The following is a 19,559-nucleotide window of genomic DNA, read 5'->3' on the forward strand; positions in this document are numbered from 1 at the left end:
GACCCTTCAGCCCCCAAGCCGACGCTCTATCCATTGAGCCAAACAGGTCCCGGCCCAATTGCATTTTTTAAAGCATTTTTTTTTTTTAAAAGCCTGCAATGGGGGTATGTGCCCTTGACCAGAATGGAACCTGTGACTCTTCATTCGCAGGCCGATGCTCTATCCACTGAGCCACACCGGCCAGGGCCAACTGCACTTGTTTTAAAGGACGGTAACCCCAGCAGAGGCCCACGGATGACTCGGGACTTGTGGAAGGGGTCACTCGGGGCAGCTGATCCATGGACACAGGCCGGGCACAGGGTCAGGGAGCAGAGACAGGCCCACCTTTACGCATCCTTTAAATCTTCTAGCAGGTTGCCTTTTCCCACCCCCATCTCTGGCTCCATCAATCATTTTCTCTCTTCTCTCCCCCCTTCCCTCCCCCCCAGCTCCTCCTCAAATGGAAACAAAACAAAATAAAACAAAACAAAACACAACACCTGTCCCTTTTCCTGTCACCGCCCCTGGAGCCACCCAGCTTCCCTCCTCTTTGATTCTCTCTCCCCCTCCTTCTCGCCTCCTCCAAATTTGGGGAGAGCCCTAGCTGGCTTGGCTCAGTGGATAGAGCATCAGCCTGTAGACGGAAGGGTCCCATGTCCCAGGGCACATGCCTGGGTTTCGGTCTTGATCCCCAGTAGGGGGGCGTGCAGGAGGCAGCCAATCCATGATTCTTTCTCATCACGGATGTTTCTCTCTCTCTCCTTCTCCCTTCCTCTCTGAAATCAATAAAGAAATATATTTGGCCCTGACTGGTTTGGCTCAGTGGATAGAGGGTAGGCCTGCGGACTGAAAGGTCCCAGGTTCGATTCCGGTCAAGGGCATGTACCTTGGTTGTGAGCACATCCCCAGTGGGGGGGAGGGGGGTGCAAGAGGCAGCTGATCGATGTTTCTCTCTCATAGACTTTCTAACTCTGTGTCTCTCTTCCTTCCACTGTAAAAACTCAATAAAATATATTTTTTAAAAAGAAATATATTTAAAAACAAATCAAAACCATCACCAAATAAATAAAAAACACAAAACAAAACAGTATAAACTTGGGGAGAGAATCACCCCGTGACTGCCCAGCTGGCCTCAGCAGCTCGCCCTCCTTGCAAGCGGGCCTCTCCTCCCCGCCCCGCATCCCGACCCGCTGCCACCTCGGCAGGCGCGGCGCGGCGCGAACCGGGGTCGCCGGGCGCTCGGGGCGCCGCGCCCGTCCCCGCGCTGCCCTGTCACCCCACTCGGCCAACCCTCCTGGGGGACCCAGACCCGAACCGGCGGCCCCGCCGCCGCCCCTCCTCGGGGCCCGTGTCTCTTGGTCCCCGAGGCAGCCGGGTCGCGCCCCGACCCTCCAGGCTCGCGAGAGCCCGAAGCCCCGCAGAGCCCCGCTTCCGGTCAGCGCCGCCCGGGCCCCTGAGGCGCGCGGCCCCCTAGCGGGCGACGCGGCCCCGGCGGAGGCCTCGGGCCTGCCCCGCGGCGCCTCACGGGACGGACGAGGCCCAGGCGGCTGGGAGCCGGGCCGGGCGCCGGAGGAGGGGCCCTGGGCCGCGTCCGGGGTCGGGGGTCCGGCCCCCGCTCGCCGCCGTGGGGCCCGCGCCGCGCCGCCGGCTTCGGGCGGGAGGAGCCGGGAGGAGGCGGAGGCGGAGGCCCGGCCGGGCAGCCCCCTCCGCCGCGCCGCGCCGCGCTGGCCGGTGCCCAGGTCCGAGGAGTCGCCTTCCGCCCGCGCCCCGCCCGCGGCCCCAGCCGGGCCCCGCCAGCCCGGCCCCGCCAGCCGGGCTCCCGCCCCCGCTCCGCCCCCGGAGCCGCGGCCCCGCCCGCCGCCGCCGCCGCCATGTTGGGGCTCCCGCAGCCGGCGCCGCCGCGGACGCGCGCGGCCGAGCCCGGGGCCTGTCGCCGCCGCCGCCGCCAGGTAAGCGCCACCCGCGGGCCGGGAAGGCCGAGGTCTGGCCCGGGGGCCGGGGTCGGGGCCGCCGCCGCCGAGGTGGCCGGAGCGCGGGCCGGGCCGGGGGGGAGGGGGAGCGGGGCCGGGGGAGCGCGCGCCCGCGGTCGGGGCCCTGCAGCCTCGGACCCTGCGCGCCGCACCGGGCGCCGCCGTTGCCCGGCCTCCGCCTCCGGCCCGCCCTCCGCCCGCGGGACACGCCGCCGCCGCCGCCGCCCTCCCCGCGCCGAACACGGGCCGCCCCGGCCACAGCCCCGCGGCCCCCGCCCGGGCGCCGTTAACGGGGCACTTTCCCCGCCGCCGGGACGCCTGTCAGCCGCCGTCCCCGCCGCCCGGGAGGAGCTGGCGCCGTCGGGGGGAGGCGGACCCTTTGGGGCGCCCCCTTCCCGCTCCCCCGCCGCCACCGCCCGCCGCCCAAGTTCTGACCCGGGAGGACTCCTCGCGCGCGGACAGGTCCTCCTGCCTCAGAGCGGGGTCCTGGGTGGGTGGTTGGGTGGAAAAGGGGGGACCAGGCCCGTGTGGGTCCGGGTGGAAATGGTCCCCCTGCATCGGCCCTTCCTGCCAACCTGGGGGGGAGGCTCAATGTGACCCGCGGAGGGAGGACGGAGGACGGGAGCGGCCGCCGCCGGACAGATGGCCTCCTGGCCGCGGGTCAGCGCGTGCGGGGGGGAGGGGTCCCGCGCCCCGAGGTGCGCCTGCAAGCCGCGCACCCCGGGGCCGTGGGAGCTGCCCTGGAATTTTTTATTTATTTATTTTTTTTACTTTTTTTACTTTATTTTATTTTTTTGAGTAGGCCAGAGGTGGCATGCGAAGTCCTGCATTGCAATCATCATCATCATCATCCCAGCAGGCCCATCCAGGGGTTGCGTGTCTGGCGCGCCCAGGACTCGCGCGGAATCAGGACGGGGCAGGCAGGCAGCAGGGGGAGTGGGGCTCGCTCGGGGCTGCAGGATGGTGCGTGGCCCTCCCTGCAGCCTGTGCTCACGCAGAGGGGCCTGCTCCGAGCATCTGCTGGCGTGTGTGTGTGTGTGTGTGTGTGTGTGTACAAGGGAGCAGCACACACAGAGAGTGGCGGAGCAGACAGGATGTGGACAGACAGATGCCTGGCCTGGGTGGTGCTTGGCGGGATCGCAGGGGTCTGTTTCCTCAAACCCTGCAGATCCACGGCACAAGTGAAAGAGGAAGTGATGGGGTGCGTGAACGCACATTCTGACCATTTTCCCATTCTCTTCTCCCCCCCCCCCCCTCCGTCTGTGGGTCCACGGCTTTGATTCATTCGGTCATTTTTTTTTTTTCTTTTAACTGAGCACTTACTATGTGCCAGGCCCTGGCCCAGGTGTCGGGAATACCGTGGTCCACCAGAAAGGCGCGTTGGAGCTTGGAGCTCCTCGTAGCCTGCGGGGTGGGGGTGGGGTTGGGGGGGAGAGAGGCCTGATCATCAACACAGAATCTGGAAATGACATCCAAACACGTATTTATTTATTCAGAAGCATGTGCCAGGCATTGTTTTCGATGCCTCCGTGAAGCAAGCGAGCAGACATAGCTACTGCCCCCGTGGAACTTTCATTTTCGTGGGGGTGGATGGATGAGGGGGGTGGGGAGGAGGGGACAATAAAACGAGATATGTAACAAAAGATAGAGCCCGTTAAAGAAAAAAAAAAAGGGCTAAGTGCGAAGGAGAAATGGAAGATAGGGAAAGAGGATCTGAGCTATCGGGTGGGGGTTGAGTTTACATTCGCGTGGCTTGGGAAGGCCTCCCTAGAAGCTGCCTTTTGAGTAAGACTTTGGAGGGGGTAAACCTCATCGTTTCAAAATGCGACGTGTGCGAGGAAAAAAAAAAAAAAAGGGAGTTGTGAGAAAGCAGGAAAGCGGAATGGGCCTTGATTTGAGTCGGGGGCTCGGGAAGGAAGTGACGATGAGGCCGAGCCCTGAAGGAGGGCCGGGAGTTAACCATGTGTGGAGCAGCCCTGAGCAGCGCTGAGCGGGGCCAGTTGAGGAAGTGAAAGAGGCCCGTGTGGCTGGAGGGGGAGAAGGAGAGGGGAGATAAGTCTGTGGAGAGAGAGGCGGGTGGGATCCCAGAGGGCCCTGGGCTAGGGCCTTGGTGAGGATGGCTTCCCCCGTGTTATTAGGAACCTTGGAAGGGTTTTGGCATCTGTGACATAATGACATTTACATTTTAAAAGGTCTCCGGCATCTGTGTGGGGAATGTCGTTTGCGTTAAAGCAGGTAAGGCAAGGCTGTCAGTGGTGAGTGGCCTGACGTCTTGATGGGCTTGGAAAAGTCTCACTGGAGCAGCCTGGGGGAGAGATCTCTTTCCTCAATGAGAGGCTGGTTTGCCCAGCTTTTGGGAATTAGCATTCATGGCGCCGCATGCTAGGTGGGGCAATCAACTTGAGAGACTTTTAGGAACATTGTCGGTCTATTGAATCCTCTCTGTACCCAAACCAGAAGGGGTTGTCCTGCCCCTGGGCAGATAGAGGCCCAGAGGGGACAGAAAACCATCCCAGAGGGGGAAGACCATTTATCTGAAGCCACCTTTGTAACACAATCTGCTTTCCAACTCAGGTCTGCCTGATTCCAGAGCCAGTGCATCTTGCTTCTACAGCTTGCTAACGGAATCCTCTTGAGCTGTGTGACCTCTCTGTGACTCAGTTTCCCGTTTGGGAAAGCCTCAAGTTTTCCCCAGGTTACCTAAAAATAAAAAGGAGCTATCTCATGCAGTTGTCATGCGGATCACATGAACTAATCCGTGTAAACATTGTAAGGAATAGTTCAAATATTAGTTGCTACTATTGTTTAAACATTTTCTTTTTATTTTCTTTTTTTTTTTGTATAGCAAAGGTGGAGATTTATTGAAGAACAAGTACAGACTCCCATGTGGGGAGGGGGAAAGAGCCCCCTTATTTAAACATTTTACTTATTTGTTTTTATTTTTTTAAAATATATCTTATTGATTTTTTACAGAGAGGAAGGGAGGGGGATAGAGAGTTAGAAACATTGATGAGAGAGAATCATCGACCAGCTGCCTCCTGCACACCCCCCACTGGGGATGTGCCCGCAACCAAGGTACATGCCCTTGACCGGAATCAAACTTGGGACCCTTCAGTCCGCAGGGACCCTTCAGTCCGCAGGCCGACACTCTATCCACTGAGCCAAACCGGTTTCGGCATATTTAAACATTTTAAACATCCATGCCGCCTCTCAGCATATTTTGGTCATTTTGGATGAGATTAAATATGTAGATAATTAAATTCTGGAATTTTGTGAGGACTCCCCTCCTTGTTTCCTCCCCCCCTTTTTTTCTAAATAACTTAATGTCATGTGATCAATCATTCAACATCGATCTCCCATTTCATTCGTGACACTGTGCTAGGATTTATGGATACAAAGCGACTTCCATCCCTGAAACTCAGGGGACCCAGGGGAAGTCAGATATTTTAAAAGATGAGCCACAATGTACTTAGTAAGTTCTCTAATGCAGCTGTAATTAGAGACTTGTTGGGAGTAGTAAGAACTAAAGACGGAGGGGCTTCAGGGAGGAGGTGACTTTTGAACTGGCTTCGGAAGAAGAATGAGAATTTTACAGGCAAGATTGGGCAAAGGAAGAGGGAACCATGTGTGAAAACATGGAATCATGAGAGGCTTGGTTTGGCAAAGAGGTTGGAAAGCTGAGTTGGAGCTGTAAAAGGCAGGTCAAGAAGTTTGGATTTTAGCCCTAGCCGGTTTGGCTCAGTGTACAGAGCCTCAGCCTGTGGACTGAAGGGTCCTGGGTTCAATTCCGGTCAAGGGCACGTGCCTGGGTTGCGGGCTTGGTCCCCAGTTGGGGGGCCTGCAGGAGGCAGCCAAACAATGATTCTCTTCATTGTTTCTATCTCTCCCTCTCCCTTCCTCTCTGAAGTCAATACACATATAAAAATATATAAATAAAGTTGATTGAATTCCTTTTAAAAAAAAGTTTGGATTCTATTCTGTAAACCATGGGGAGCTGTCAGGGAATCTTAGCTACATCAGATACAGTGATGGATGCCGCACTTACAGGGCAGAGACACGTCATACTGGAGTGGCTTTATGAGGGGGATCACCACGCTTCAGCGTCTGGTTCTCAGTTGTGTAGACCCCAATTCAGTTTGTGTAGGGTGCTCAGAGCTGATCGGGTCTCAGGAGACTATCTTACTAGTCAAAGTTGGAAGAGGCTGATGCATGGACTCAGGGTAGTAACTGGCCCTGAGAAATGAAACTGCAGGATGACAGATGTTTTTGTCCTCTGGCCATTGCCTCCCTGCCCCCACCGTTTCAGACCCGGGCTGGGACATGCTGACCAACTCTTGCTCGTCAATTCCTGTTTGTTTTTTCTCAGGCTCCATGAAAACTAACCCTTTCTCTTAACATAATTTTTTCCCCCTCAAACTCTGCATACTGTAGTCCACAATGATGATCAATTGGTAGAATGAGTGATTCCATATCAGTTGCGTAGGATCCTGAGTTTGTGACACGTCAGGAACAGGAGGAATAAATTTTTTATTATTTTTTAATTTTAATTTTTTCATTAAATTTATTTATTAAATTCATTTATTTTTTAAATTAAATTATTATCTGTGTACATATACCATTGCCTCCCCCCCTCCCCCCAGGAATAACTTTTTTAGAATTAAAACGGGATAAAGGGGTTTCCTTGAATTGGGTTCCTGGAGGAGGTTTGCATTTATCTATTTATTGACTTTATTGGGGTGACATTGGTTAATAAAATTATATAGATTTTAGTATGCAATTCTATATAATACATCATCTTTATATGGTATTGTGTTCCTCATCTCAAGTGAGGTTTGCCAGTTTCTTAGTGGCATGGGTAATTTTATGGCCAGAGGCATGGGGTTGTGGACAGATACATTGGAAGTTGTTCTGGAAACAGAGTTCTTTGAACTTGAGGGTGTTTGTGTGTGTATGTGTGTGTGCGTGTGCGCACGTGTGTGCGCGTGTGTGCGCGTTTTTAATCCTTACCTGAGGATATTTTCCCCCAACTTTTAGAGAGTGGAAGGGAGGGAGGGGGAGAGAGAGAGAGAGAGAGAGAGAAAGAGAGGGAGGAAAAAAACAACAACAAACAAACTTGAGGGGAGAGACACATTGATTGGTTGCCTCGGGTATCTAACCTGAAACCCAGGTACACGCCCTTGACTGGGAACTGACCTTTTGGTGCACCGGCCACTGCTCTAACTGCTGAGCCACCCCATCCAGGGCAGGTGTTTCCATACACGTTGGAGACAAAGGAAAGTAGCAGTTCCTGTGCCCTATTCATCCTGGCGGCAGGAGCGTTCCTATTGGATTGCAGTTTTCATGAGGTTTGAGCCTCTTACACTCCTTCTGCTTCTGAGACACTGGGTAGAATGGTGGATCTTCTAGAGTTTTCAGTCTATTTTTCTACAGTGAAAAATGAAAGCCAAATTGACCGACCGAGATTGTGGATTAATTTTCTTTTAAAATGTAAAAATTTCGGGATATTCACGCCGAAGCACTCAGGAATTGCAGATAGGCACACAAAGGAAGTAAAACTTAACTAGACCCGGAGCTACTGTCAACATTTGAATATTTAGTGTTTGTATTAGAGCTTTATCTTCGGCTCTATCTTTATGTGTACGTTTGTTTCAAGTTTATCTTTCCCGACAGAAGAATAGGAACATCCTGGAGAGGAGAGAGTTCCGAGTGTTGACGTCTGTGAGCTGGAGCAATTGCGTGCACCCCAAATCTCTGTTTCCATTTGTGGACATCCAGGCCAGCATTCCCCCTTCACTCTCCAGGCGTGTGGGGTGTGATACCCATTAGCTAATGACTTTTGAGAAATGTTTTCAGGGGATCAGAGTGTTGCTTCAGCTAACCACTCACTTTTATTTGACAATGCGTGCGTGTGTGTGTGTGTGTGTGTGTGTGTGCGCGCGCGCGTGCGCGCGCGCGTGCGGGTGTGTGTGTTGAAGTGACATGGCTGATCCTTTTTATGACTCAAAGAAAAGTTAATCAACACCTTCTCAGTTTGGTGTAACCACAAAGTCATTTCCCAAACCTGTTAGCGCTGTGGGCTGTCCCCATTGACTGTGTGACTTTCGGTAAGTCCTCTGCCTTCTCCCGTTCAGATGCTGACGGTGTGGGAACGAGGTAATGGCATTAACACGCTCTAGGAGTTGAAAAGGATAAGGAAGTCTATACGTGTGACTGGCTGGGGAAAGACTGCCACATGGTTGAGTGAAAAAGTAACCTGTTGACTCCTGGTAGTCTGCTGACTGGTAGTTGAGTGAGCAGATTAACTCCTGGCCTCCAATCAGTATGTGTTTGGGGACATTGTAATTTCTGCTTGTGAGAGCTTCAGGATCATTGGAGCTCCTGAACATTTTCTGAGTAGCCCAGAGATGGCATTAAGGGTCTTCTGCAAAAATAAAGCCACCGACACCACCCTAGCCGGTTTGGCTCAGTGGATAGAGTGTCTGTCTGCAGACTGAAGGGTCCCAGGTTTGTTTCCAATCAAGGGCACATCTTTGGGTTGTGAGCTCAATCCCCAGTAGGGGGCGTGCAGGAGGCAGCCAATCAATGATTCTCTTTCATCATTGATGTTTCTATCTCCCCCTCTCCCTTTCTGAAATCAATAAAAAAATATATATTTTTAAAAAATCTGCCGAAGCTGGTTTGGCTCAGTGGTAGAGCGTTGGTCTGCGGACTTAAGGGTCCCAGGTTCGATTCCGGTCAAGGGCATGTATGTTGGTTGCGGGCACATCCCCGGTAGGGGGTGTGCAAGAGGCAGCTGGCCAATGTTTCTCTCTCATTGACGTTTCTAGCTCTCTATCGCTCTTCCTTCCTCTCTGTTAAAAATCAATAAAATATATTTAAAAAAAAAATCACAGACCCCCATTCCCAGGTTTTATTCAGAATACCTCACTTCCTCTCTGCATTACAGAGTTCACTGTGAGATTCCTTATCTCTGAATAGTGGGATTGGGGTGGTTTTTACTTTTTAATTTTTCCCCCCATCATATGATTTAAAAAAAAATTTGATTGATTTTTTTTTTTTTTTTTACAGAGAAGAAGGGAGAGGGGGATAGAGAGTTAGAAACATCAGTAAGAGAGAAACATCAATCAGCTGCCTCCTGCACACCTCCTACTGGGGATGTGCCTGCAACCAAGGTACATGCCCTTGACCGGAATCGAACCTGGGACCCTTCAGTCTGCAGGCTGATGCTCTATTCACTGAGCCAAACCGGTTAAGGCCATCATATGATTTTTTTTCTATAGGCTTATGTTTCTTTACATAAGCAAACAATAATCAGTAAATCTATTTTCATTTGTAGACAAACATTGAATGCCTTAACGCAAAAACTCAAGCTGCCCAGAACCGTGTCCCTATAGAAGGCAGTGCTGTTGCCGCTGGCCACCCAGTCTGGTCCCGGCTCAGAGACGGGGTTAGAGATGCGGCAGACACAGCCATGGGCCTCAACCTCCTGCTGCGCCAGGCCCTGACCTCCCCCGGGAGGCGCCGAGGAGCAGGGTCTGACTTGGCTTCTTTTCTTTCTTTTCCGTTCAGCAGTTGAACAGCTAAAGCCCTCATCGGAATGGTTTGGCTCCCAGCTGCATTTGTTGGTTTTTTTCCTGTAAGAGTTGCTTTTAAAGAAATCAGTCCTTTTGGACGTGGTCCTGGGCCTCCTCCGTCAGACCACAGGGCTCAGTCTGTGGAGGATGCTGAGGTCTCGGCGTTACACCCCGGGGGAGGCGGGGGGACTGGACTCTACAGAGATGGGGTTCTTGTGTGTAGACCTCCCTGGGATGTCTCCCTTTCGGGGCTCAGCCTTTCCGAGGGCTGAGGTGGGAGGACCTTCCTTCCCTGTATCCACCCCGTGTTTGGGCATAGGCGCATCTTACCGCACTGCTCTTGGCAGTGGAGCCCAATGTGGAGTTCATGCTCTGCTTTTACTGCCCAGGTTTGTTTTTTTGTTTTTTTTAATATATATTTTATCGATTTTTTTACAGAGAGGAAATGAGAGGGATAGAGAGTTAGAAACATCGATGAGAGAGAAACATCGATCAGCTGCCTTCTGCACAACCCCCACTGGGGATGTGCCTGCAACCAAGGTACATGCCCTTGATGGGAATTGAACCTGGGACACTTCAGACCATAGGCCGATGCCCTATCCACTGAGCCAAACCAGCCAGGGCTACTGCCCAGGTTTGCTGCTGTTAAAAGCATCCTACTTCTTTCTGCCAATCCAGTTCCTGAAGTTGAAGTTGTTCCTTTAGCCTGCTGAAGAGCAGAGAGGGTCGGGGGTGGGCGGTGGGGGTTAGGAGGGGGTTGGAGGGGGTTGGGTTGGAGGGAGGGGCTTGAAGGTAGGTGTCGATGGCAATGCATGGAGGGAGGGGCTTGAAGGTAGCTGTCGATGGCAATGCAAGCCTCTTGGGGCTGTGCCAGGGTCTGCAGCACATCTGACCGAGGCAGAGCGTTGGCATTTTCAGGGAAGGGAGTCCAGGGGTGGGCAGCGAGCAGCTGTTCGGATTCTTCTGGGGTTTGGCCTAGCCCAGGCTCTGGGCTGCGCGGGCAAGGACCGCCCTCTGCCTTTGCCTCCTTAGGCAGACTTTTTCCAGACCCGACCTGAACTGGCTGAGGCGGTAAAAACCGCCCTACTTTCTGTACTTTAGTAAGGCTGTATGCCCTCAGGCACTTAACAATATTAGATGTGTGATTAATGCTACTGCTAGTTTTTATTTTTATTTTTTTTGTTAATCCTCACCTGAGGATATTTTTCCATTGATTTCTAGGGAGAGTGGAAGAGAGAAGGAAAGACAGAGAGAAACATCGATGTGAGAGAAACACGTCCATTGGTTGCCTCCTGCACGCACCCAGACCAGGACCCAGGCTGGGGAGGAGCCTGCAACCAAGATACATACCCTTGACTGGAATCGAACCCGGGACTCTTTGGTCCGCAGGCTGACACTCTAGCCACTGAGCCAAACCGGCTAGGATGGTATTATTTATCCATTTAATATATATTTTTATTGATTTCAGAAAGGAAGGGAGAGGGATAGAGATAGAAATATCCATGATGAGAGAGAATTATTGATCAGCTGCCCCACACTGGGGATGGAGCCCGCCACCCAGGCATGTGCCCTGACCGGGAATTGAACTGTGACCTGGTTCACAGGCTGACACTCAACCACAGGGTTATGCCAGCCAGGCAAGGTACTGTTATGTTTAATTAGAATGTTTACTTGTATCTGAGATTCTGTGCAGCCTTTTAGGAACCGGGCCATCACTGACTGACCAGTGACCCACAGTTGCTTATGGAAGGTTGGCCCGGGCCTCCCCTCCCGCAGAGCGACCTGTGGAACATGAAAGAATCCTGTTGGGTGAACTGTGCCCTCAAGGGGTTCCCCCACAGAAAGCGATTACAGAACACTTTGCTTCCAGACCAGGAGTCTTCAGGGGGCTTTTCTTGCTGGGGGTGGCGGTTACTCTCACACAGGTCACCCCTGAGATGGCTGGGCTTACCTCTGGGGAACGTCCTGTGGTGCTCACCAGGGATCACGTGGCCATTTGGGAGGAGGGAGGTGGTGGCAGTGATGGAACCTCGTCTCTCTCTTTTTTTTTTTTAATCACTCGAGGATATTTTTCCATTGATTTTTATTTTATTTATTTATTTTTTAAATATATTTATTTTTTACAGAGAGGAAGAGAGAGGGATAGAGTCAGAAACATCGATGAGAGAGAATCATCGATCAGCTGCCTCCTGCACACCCCCTACTGGGGATGTGCCCGCAACCAAAGTACATGCCCTTGACCGGAATCAGAACCTGGGACCATTCAGTCCGCAGGTCGACGCTCTATCCACTGAGCCAAACCGGTTTCGGCTTCCATTGATTTTTAGACAGAGGGAAAGACAAGAGAGAAATATCGCTGTGAACCATATCGATTGGTTGCCTCCTGCAGAAGTCAGAACAGGGCCCGGGCTGGGGAGGAGCCTCATCTGAGGTACGTGCCCTTGACTGGAATCGGACCCGGGACCCTTCGGTCCGCAGGTGGACACTCTATCCACTGAGCCAACCCGGCGAGGGCTCGTCTTTCCTTACCTGCCTCCCTTTGATACGGTTCCTCTGAGCACCAGTTCTTCGGGAGAAGGTATAGACAGACGCTTGTCCACAAGTAATGAAATCTAGGGCCCGTCATGCCACCATTGTAGCTCCATTCCTCCGTGGCTTTTGCATTTCCACTTTAAAATATTTACACCCCTGGGAGAGGCCAGACTCTTAGCAGTTCATAGCCAAACAATAGCTATAATTATGAGGAATTAATTAAGTCAACAGAGAGAAAGGCCGGGAACCCAGTCAGGCTCCTAGGGCCAACATTGCCCAAAGGGACCACTCCTGCTGGGCAGGAGGGGAGTGAGGGCAGCAAGAGAAGCTCGCGGGCTCAACAGCTGTGGCTGGGGGCAGAGGGGGCGCTGAGCCCACCTCCTTGCTGACTGTAGGGCCACCACAGGGCCCAGCACTGGGACGGGGCTCCGAGGCAGAGGGGGACGAATTGGAACTGAGTCTCAGAGGGGTGGGGAGGTTGTTTTTATATGCTCAGTTTAAGAATTTTTGGAGCATTCAAGAAGAAAACAAGCCCTAGTTGGCTTGGCTCTGAGGTGGATAGAGCATCCGCCTGTGGACCAAAGGGTCCCTGGTTGGATTTTGGTCAAGGGCTTGGTCAAGGGCGTGCACCGTGGTTGCACGTTCCTCCCCGGCTGGAGCCCTGGTCAGGGTGTGTGCAGAAAGCAATGTTTCTCTCACCTGGAAGTTTCTTTTCCTCTCTGCTCTCTAAAAATCAATGGAAAAATACCCTCGGGTGAGGATTAACCAAAGAAGAAGAAGAAGAAAACAAACCCCTGACAATCTTATACCTTACATAGACAGCAAAAGGGGAGTGGCCTAGGCCTAGAACCCCAAGGTTCTCAAGAGCCTGTCCTGAGAGTTGGAGCTCACACCTGGGGAAGCTCTTAGGTTTGTGAGCAGAGAGTGACGTCATGAAAATGGTGTTGGGGGAAGACTGCTCTTGGGATGAGCTTGGGGAGGTGGTAGGGAAAGAGATAGCGAGGACAGGGCCGTGGAGTGGGACGTGTGACATCAGTGAGTCTGGGTTGAGGCGGGATGCTCTCCAGCCTCTGCGTGGCTGCCTTGACAACGGTTTCCAGTGCTCCCAACCTGGTGGGGCTTCAAGTTCAAGTACATCTGTGGCTTTGGGCGGGGCGTCCGCAGGAGAGAGGGAGGGAAGGGTCCTCGGGTGCATGGCGCTAGGTCAGATCCTGCTCTGGCCTGCGTCTCAGGCCGTTACCCAGGCCGGGTGGAGCCTGACTGTTCCCCTGGTCTGAGTGCGTGTCGCTGTCCGTGTGCTCAGAGCTTCCCCCGAGCCTGCGCACACACAGGGCCCCTGGGACCCGTGTGCTCCGTCCCCTTCTTCCAACCTCATCTCCTGTCTCCAAAGTTTGGTCTTGTTTCTCGGAACCGATTGTCTCTGATCCACAAACCCATTTGGATGGGAAACGCTTATTTCTAAATGGTTTCTGTTTCATTAGGCTTCCAGCCTGGTTTTAAGAAGGCTCTTTGCCAGATGAGGTTAGTGGAGAAGGGAGTTGGACATAATCAGCTTCTTATGATCTTCTGGTGTAAGTTATGCTTTGAGATGGGCGTCTCTGATGTATTCATTTCTAGAATAAATGTTTGCGTGTCCATCACGTGCCAGGCACTATTACGGGAATGTGACAGGGAAGAACCTTACCTTCACGGAGCCCTTATTCTGGCGTGTAGACAATACATAAAACATAAAGTCTGAGAGATGGTGGAAGTGTTTTGGAGCAAAACAAAGCCCGGATGGAGGACCGGGAGGCTTGGCGGGAGGGGAAGGCGGGGAAGCCTTGATGATAAAAAGACCTTTGAGCAGAGAGAGGAGGTAGGTGAGCGGGAGCCAGGCCTTTATCTGAGGGAGGAGCCATCCATGGGGAAAGAAAAGCGGGAGAGCTAGTCCTTGAGGCCGGAGAGTGCTGAGAGTTTATGGAACAGCCAGGGAATCAGTGGCTGGGGCCCAGTGAGGAGGGGGAAGGCTAAGAGAGGAGGCCGGCGATCCCACGTGGCTTGTAAGTCCCCGCGGGGCCCTGAGTGGGAGAGATGGGAGCCTGCGGGGCTGTGCAGGGCACAGCGGCCTCAGACTCCTTTGGGAGGGTTGCCCTGGCTACTGGTGATGGGGGCAGGGGGCTTAGCTCTCTGTCAAGAGTGGGCATCAGCCGAAACCGGTTTGGCTCTGGATAGAGCGTCGGCCTGCGGACTGGAAGGTCCCATGTTTGATTCCGGTCAAGGGCATGTACCTTGGTTGCGGGCACATCCCCAGTAAGGGTGTGCAGGAGGCAGTTGATCGATGTTTCTCTATCATCAATCTTTCTAACTCTCTATCCCCTCTCTCTTCCTCTCTGTAAAAATATCAATAAAATATATTAAAAAAAAAAAAGTGGGCTTCAGAGTCGGATCTGGGAGCCTCTTCCAGGCCAGCTGCTCTGCCGCCCAGGATTCCCTCAGTGCCCTTGACCTCTAACCACTCAGGGACTGTCACGGCTTCGGACCCCTGGGGCGCACGGGCCTGCATCGTTAAGCTTTTACGGGGGGCTTGGAGGCCGGTGGTCCCTGGTCTAAAGACCGTTGTTCTCTATCCCAGACAAGTGTCAGTCACCTGGGTGCCCCCCACCCCTAAAAATTTCGATGTAATTGGTCTAAGGTGGGGTTAGGCATTAGCATTGCTCCCTAGATGTGCATCCAAGGCTAGAGTCACTCGTTGGAGGGTTACATAAGCCTTATGTGTGGCTTTGAGGAGAGATTTCAATGGGGAACTGTGAGCAGGAGACCTCGGCCTCTCTGAGGCGGCGAGGGGAGGCCGGGCCCCTTGGCCGGCATGACAGGAGTCTTTCACAGGAATGAAAACTCCTTTCAGTACACGTACTTTATCTCATTCGATTACCTCACATCTCTGGGCCTTCATTTCCTTTTTAATATATTTTTATTGATTTCAGAGAGGAAGGAAGAGGGAGAGAGAGGTAGAAACATCAGTGATGAGAAAAACACTGATCGGCTGCCTCCTAAATCCCCCCTCCTTCCCTCACTGGGGACTGAGCCCGCAAGCCAGGCATGTGCCCTTGTCAGAATTGAACCGCTCAAGTCCGCAGGCCGATGTTCTATCCACCGAGCCAAACCGGCCAGTTCCTTGTGCGGTGGGAATTGTGTCCTGTAAACTGCAAAGCTCCCATGAATGAACGCATCTATAGGTGACCTGGGAGAAGCTTAGCGGCCTGTGCTCAGCTGTGCCAGCTCGGCTCTGCAGCCAAACCCCGGTAGCTGGGTCCAAGAGACGGTCCGGGTAACCTGGCAGTGGCCGCCCGCAGGAGCCAAGGTTAACCTGGAATAAACCACCGGGCACACTCGCTCATTGGAGAGGCTCCGGACGGACTCGGGACATCAGATCTGAGACACCTCGGCCGCGGCCCCGGCTCTGACTTTTGCCCTCATTTGGACAGCACAGTGTCTGCTTGTCAGTTTATATTTTGAAATGTGAAGGTCGAAATAAGAGGAGGAAAAACTTCAGGAGAAAAAAGTTTTTTTCTGTTTCTCTTCTGTAGACTTGGGATGATCGGTTTTTGTCCCTTCCCCTCTAGATTCTTCTATTAATATTGTCTTTATATCTATTTAGGATCCAGACTAAATTCTAGTTTGTCAAAGTTGAGACAGAAATGAAGTTCAGCAAGGAATGCAGGAATAGGATTCGAGTGAACAGAATTAGGGATGAGGCTTTTTAGTTTGACATTTGTGGGTCTAGGTACCCGATGGACCCTTAACCAGGTCTCCCCCATTTCTCCCCCCCCACTGGCTGATTACCTGGAACCTGGGGCTGTGGCCAAGCTTTGGTTGTTTGCAAAGTGCCCGAGGTGACTCTGATGTTCAGCTAGAGTTGAGGACCACTTCGTTGTTCTTTTTTTGTTGTTATTATTTTTTAATCCTCACCCTAGAATTTTATTCCATTGATTTTTAAAGAGAGTGGAAGAGAGAGGGAAAGGCAGAGAGAAATATCGATGTGAGAGAAACACATGGATTGTTTGCCTCCTGCACATGTCCGACCAAGGCCCGGGCTGGGGAGAAGCCTGCAACTGGGGCGCATGCCCTTGACCAGACTCGAACCCGGTGCCCTTTGCTCCAAAGGCTGATGCTCTATCCACTGAACCAAACTGGCTAGGGCTAGTTGTTGTTTTAGTTTATCGCTTTTAGAGAGAGAAGAAAGGAGGGAAACATCGATTTGCTGTTTTCCTTATTTATGCCTTCATTGGTTGGTTCTTGTATGTTCCCTGACTGGGGATCGAACCCTCAACGTGGATGGATCGGGACGACCCTCTAATCAACTGAACTCCCCGGCCAGGCCAGAGGACCACCTCGTTTTAAAAATGGGTTCTAGCTGAAACCGGTTTGGCTCAGTGGACAGAGCGTCATCAGCCTGCGGACTGAAGGGTCCCGGGTTTGATTCTGGTCAAGGGCATGTACTCTGGTTGTGGGCACATCCCCAGTGGGGGGCGTGCAGGAGGCAGCTGATCGATGATTCTCATCGATGTCTCTATCTCTCTCTCTCTTCTTCTCTGTAAAAAATTAATAAAAAAAAATGGGTTCTGCCAGTTTTTCCCTTGTCTTCTTTCATTTGCCTCCCTCCTCAGTGCTGTTCCTTCCCTGCCCCTCCCCATCTATGATGTTCCCCCACTTGCCTGTCCCCAGTCGGTGGCCACTCCTTGGCCCTGTGCTTCCCCTGCTCCAGCAGGCTTCTGAGCACTGGAGAGTGAGCTGTGTGGAGCGGACAGCGCCCCTCACCTTGTCCCTGTTCCTTGCGCCTGCTTCCAATCAGCCTGACAGTTAGGGGTTGGGCGGTCTGCTGGGACACTCTGAAAAACTGTCCGGCTTGTTGGCCACTGAAATTGGTGGCATGATAATGAACAGACACGTGTTCGCTGTGTTGAAGACATTGTAGTAACAGCTTTACAAATGTTGACTCATTTAATCTCCATAACACTCGCTTATATGCGAGGACACAGACACAGATGGGAAGAGACCTGCTCAAGGTCACATGGCTAGAAAGTAGTCGGTCCGGGATTTGAACCCAGGTTGAGGCTGCACTGCGAACCTCCACGCTGGGCGGGGGAAGAAGGGAAAGTCTGGGGCTGGGACACGGTGTGTCTTTGACTGAATTTGGGGCCTGCATTGAATTTATGTTGGAGATTTTTCTCAGGGTTTGACTTATACTATTATTATTTTTAAAACCCTCACACGAGGGTATGCTTTTTAAAAAATTAAATATATTTTATTGATTTTTTACAGAGAGAAGGGAGAGAGATAGAGAGTTAGAAACATCGATGAGAGAGGATCATCGATCAGCTGCCTCTTGCACACCCCCCACTGGGGATGTGCCCGAAACCAAGGTACATGCCCTTGACCGGAATCGAACCTGGTAGGTACCCTTCAGTCTGCAGGTCGACACTCTTATCCACTGAGCCAAACCGGTTTCGGCTGACTTACACTATTATCATCATCATCATCATCATCTTAACCTACTTGAACATTTACCTTCAGGCCTAATTGAAAGACATTTTTCTTTTTCTTTCTGTAGGTGGTGTTTGGTCACTAAACCATGTGCCTAGGTGGAAGTGACTCCTTTCTCCACGGCTCTGCGTCCCCAGCAACGCTCACCACACCCTTGTTTGGAGAGCCTCACTGAGGTATGCAGCCCAGGCTGACCCAGGCCGGCCTTCCAGAGCTGAGAGTTTGATCGCAAGTGATTTTGTTGTTGCTGCTGTTCCTTGGTAGTTATTATTTTAAATTATAGTCAAACATACATAACGGAGTTGAACATGCTAACCTTTTTCAGGCCTGCTCAGTGGCATTACGAACATTCACATTGTTGTGAGCCATCACACCACCGTCCACTTCCATTATCATTTCATCTTCCCCAACATAAACCCCGTGCTCACTGAACACAACTCTCCCTGCCCTGGCCGGTGTGGCTCAGTTGGTTGAGCGGCGTCCCATGCACCAAGAGGTCTCCAGTTAGATTCCTGGTAAGGTATATGTCAGGGTTGCAGGCTTGATCCCTAGTTGGGGGCATGCAGGAGGCAGCCAATTGATGGTTCTCCCCCACCCTTACTTCTCTACCGAAAATCAATAAAAACATATTCTTTAAAAAACAACAGCAAAAAAACATCATCTCCTCCTGCTCTCTCCCATTATACTCCCCGTCTGTATGACTTTGACCACTCTAGGTACCTCGTATAAGTGCAGTCACACAGGACTTATGCTTTTGGGACTGGCTTATTTCCCTTAGCAGAATGTCCTGGAGGATTTCCCCACAGTGTAGCATGTGTCAGATCTTCATTCCTTTTTAAGGCTGAATAATATTCCCCTGTCTATTTATAGTACACTGTTGACCCGTTCATTTTTTGATGGGTAGTCTGTTTGATCCCACCTTTTGTCTATTGTGACTAATGCCACTCAGAGTATGGTGTATAAATACCCCTGAGACCCCGCTTCCAGTTCTTTTGAGTCTATACCTGAAAGTGGAATTGCTAGATCATATGGTAAATTCTATGTTTAATTTTTTTTTTGAGAAACCACCATGCTGTTTTCCATAGTGTCTGAATAATTTAATATTTCCACCAGCAATGAATGGGGATTCCAATTTCTCCACAACTTCACTGACACTTGTTAGTTGTTGTTTTTTTAATCCTCATCTGAGGGTATTTTTCTGTTGATTTGAAGAGGGAATGGAAGACAGAGGGAAAGAGAGAGAAACATCGATGTGAAAGAAACACATCGATTGGTTGCCTCCTGCATCAGCCCCAACCAGCGCCCAGGGAGGAGCCTGCAGCCCAGGTATGCACCCTTGACCAGAAACAAACCTGGGACCCTTTGGCCAGCAGGCCTGATGCTCTATCCACTGAGCCAAACCGGCTATTTTAATTTCTGTTTTTTAAATAATAATAGTCATCCTAACAGGTGAGACTTTGGTGATTATGTAGATGGGCCCAAGGATCTGGTGCCCGTTGTGCTTAAATGTACAAACGTAGAGAAGAGAGGATAATAAACCTCCATGTACTCCTCACCCAGATCAACGGTTATCAGTTCAGGGCCAATCCTGCTGCATTAGTGTCCTCCCTCCCTGCCCTCTTCCCCTTGCCCTGCGCTATTTTGAGGCAGTTCCCAGACATCACATTGTTTTATCTGTAAGCTTTTCACCGTGTGTCTTAAAAACACCAGAGCTTTCATATTGCATTTTGTCTGGTGGTAGAAGGGCACATAGGGATGTTTCTTTGGGTATTATTCCCTGTCATCCGCCAGGGCAGTGGTCGGCAAACTCATTAGTCCACAGAGCCAAATACCAACAGGACAACCATTGACGTTTCTTTGGAGAGCCACGTTTTTTAAACTTAAACTTCTAACGCCACTTCTTCAAAATAGACTCGCCCAGGTCATGGTATTTTGTGGACGAGCCACCCTCAAGGGGCCAAAGAGCTGCATGTGGCTCGAG

General features: G+C 51.8%; 1 protein-coding gene across 5 annotated transcripts in view; it reads left to right on the plus strand.

The window, feature by feature from the left end:
• The first annotated feature begins 1,790 nt into the window (after positions 1-1,790).
• Positions 1,791-19,559, plus strand: part of ZNF592 (zinc finger protein 592) — a 44,762-nt gene continuing 26,993 nt past the window's right edge. The window contains exons 1-3 of one of the 5 annotated variants that reach the window (XM_084869039.1): positions 1,791-1,928; positions 17,646-17,754; positions 18,791-18,904. The gene's annotated coding sequence lies outside the window, so the exon portion shown is untranslated. Of the gene's footprint in view, positions 1,929-2,196; positions 2,412-17,645; positions 17,755-17,817; positions 17,839-18,790; positions 18,905-19,559 lie in introns of those variants that run through there. The other 4 variants (XM_084869037.1, XM_084869038.1, XM_084869040.1 and 1 more) reach the window with 4 other exon arrangements.

The sequence above is a fragment of the Pipistrellus hanaki genome (assembly GCF_964339955.1).
Source record: "Pipistrellus hanaki genome assembly, chromosome: 21".
Lineage (NCBI taxonomy): Eukaryota > Metazoa > Chordata > Mammalia > Chiroptera > Vespertilionidae > Pipistrellus > Pipistrellus hanaki.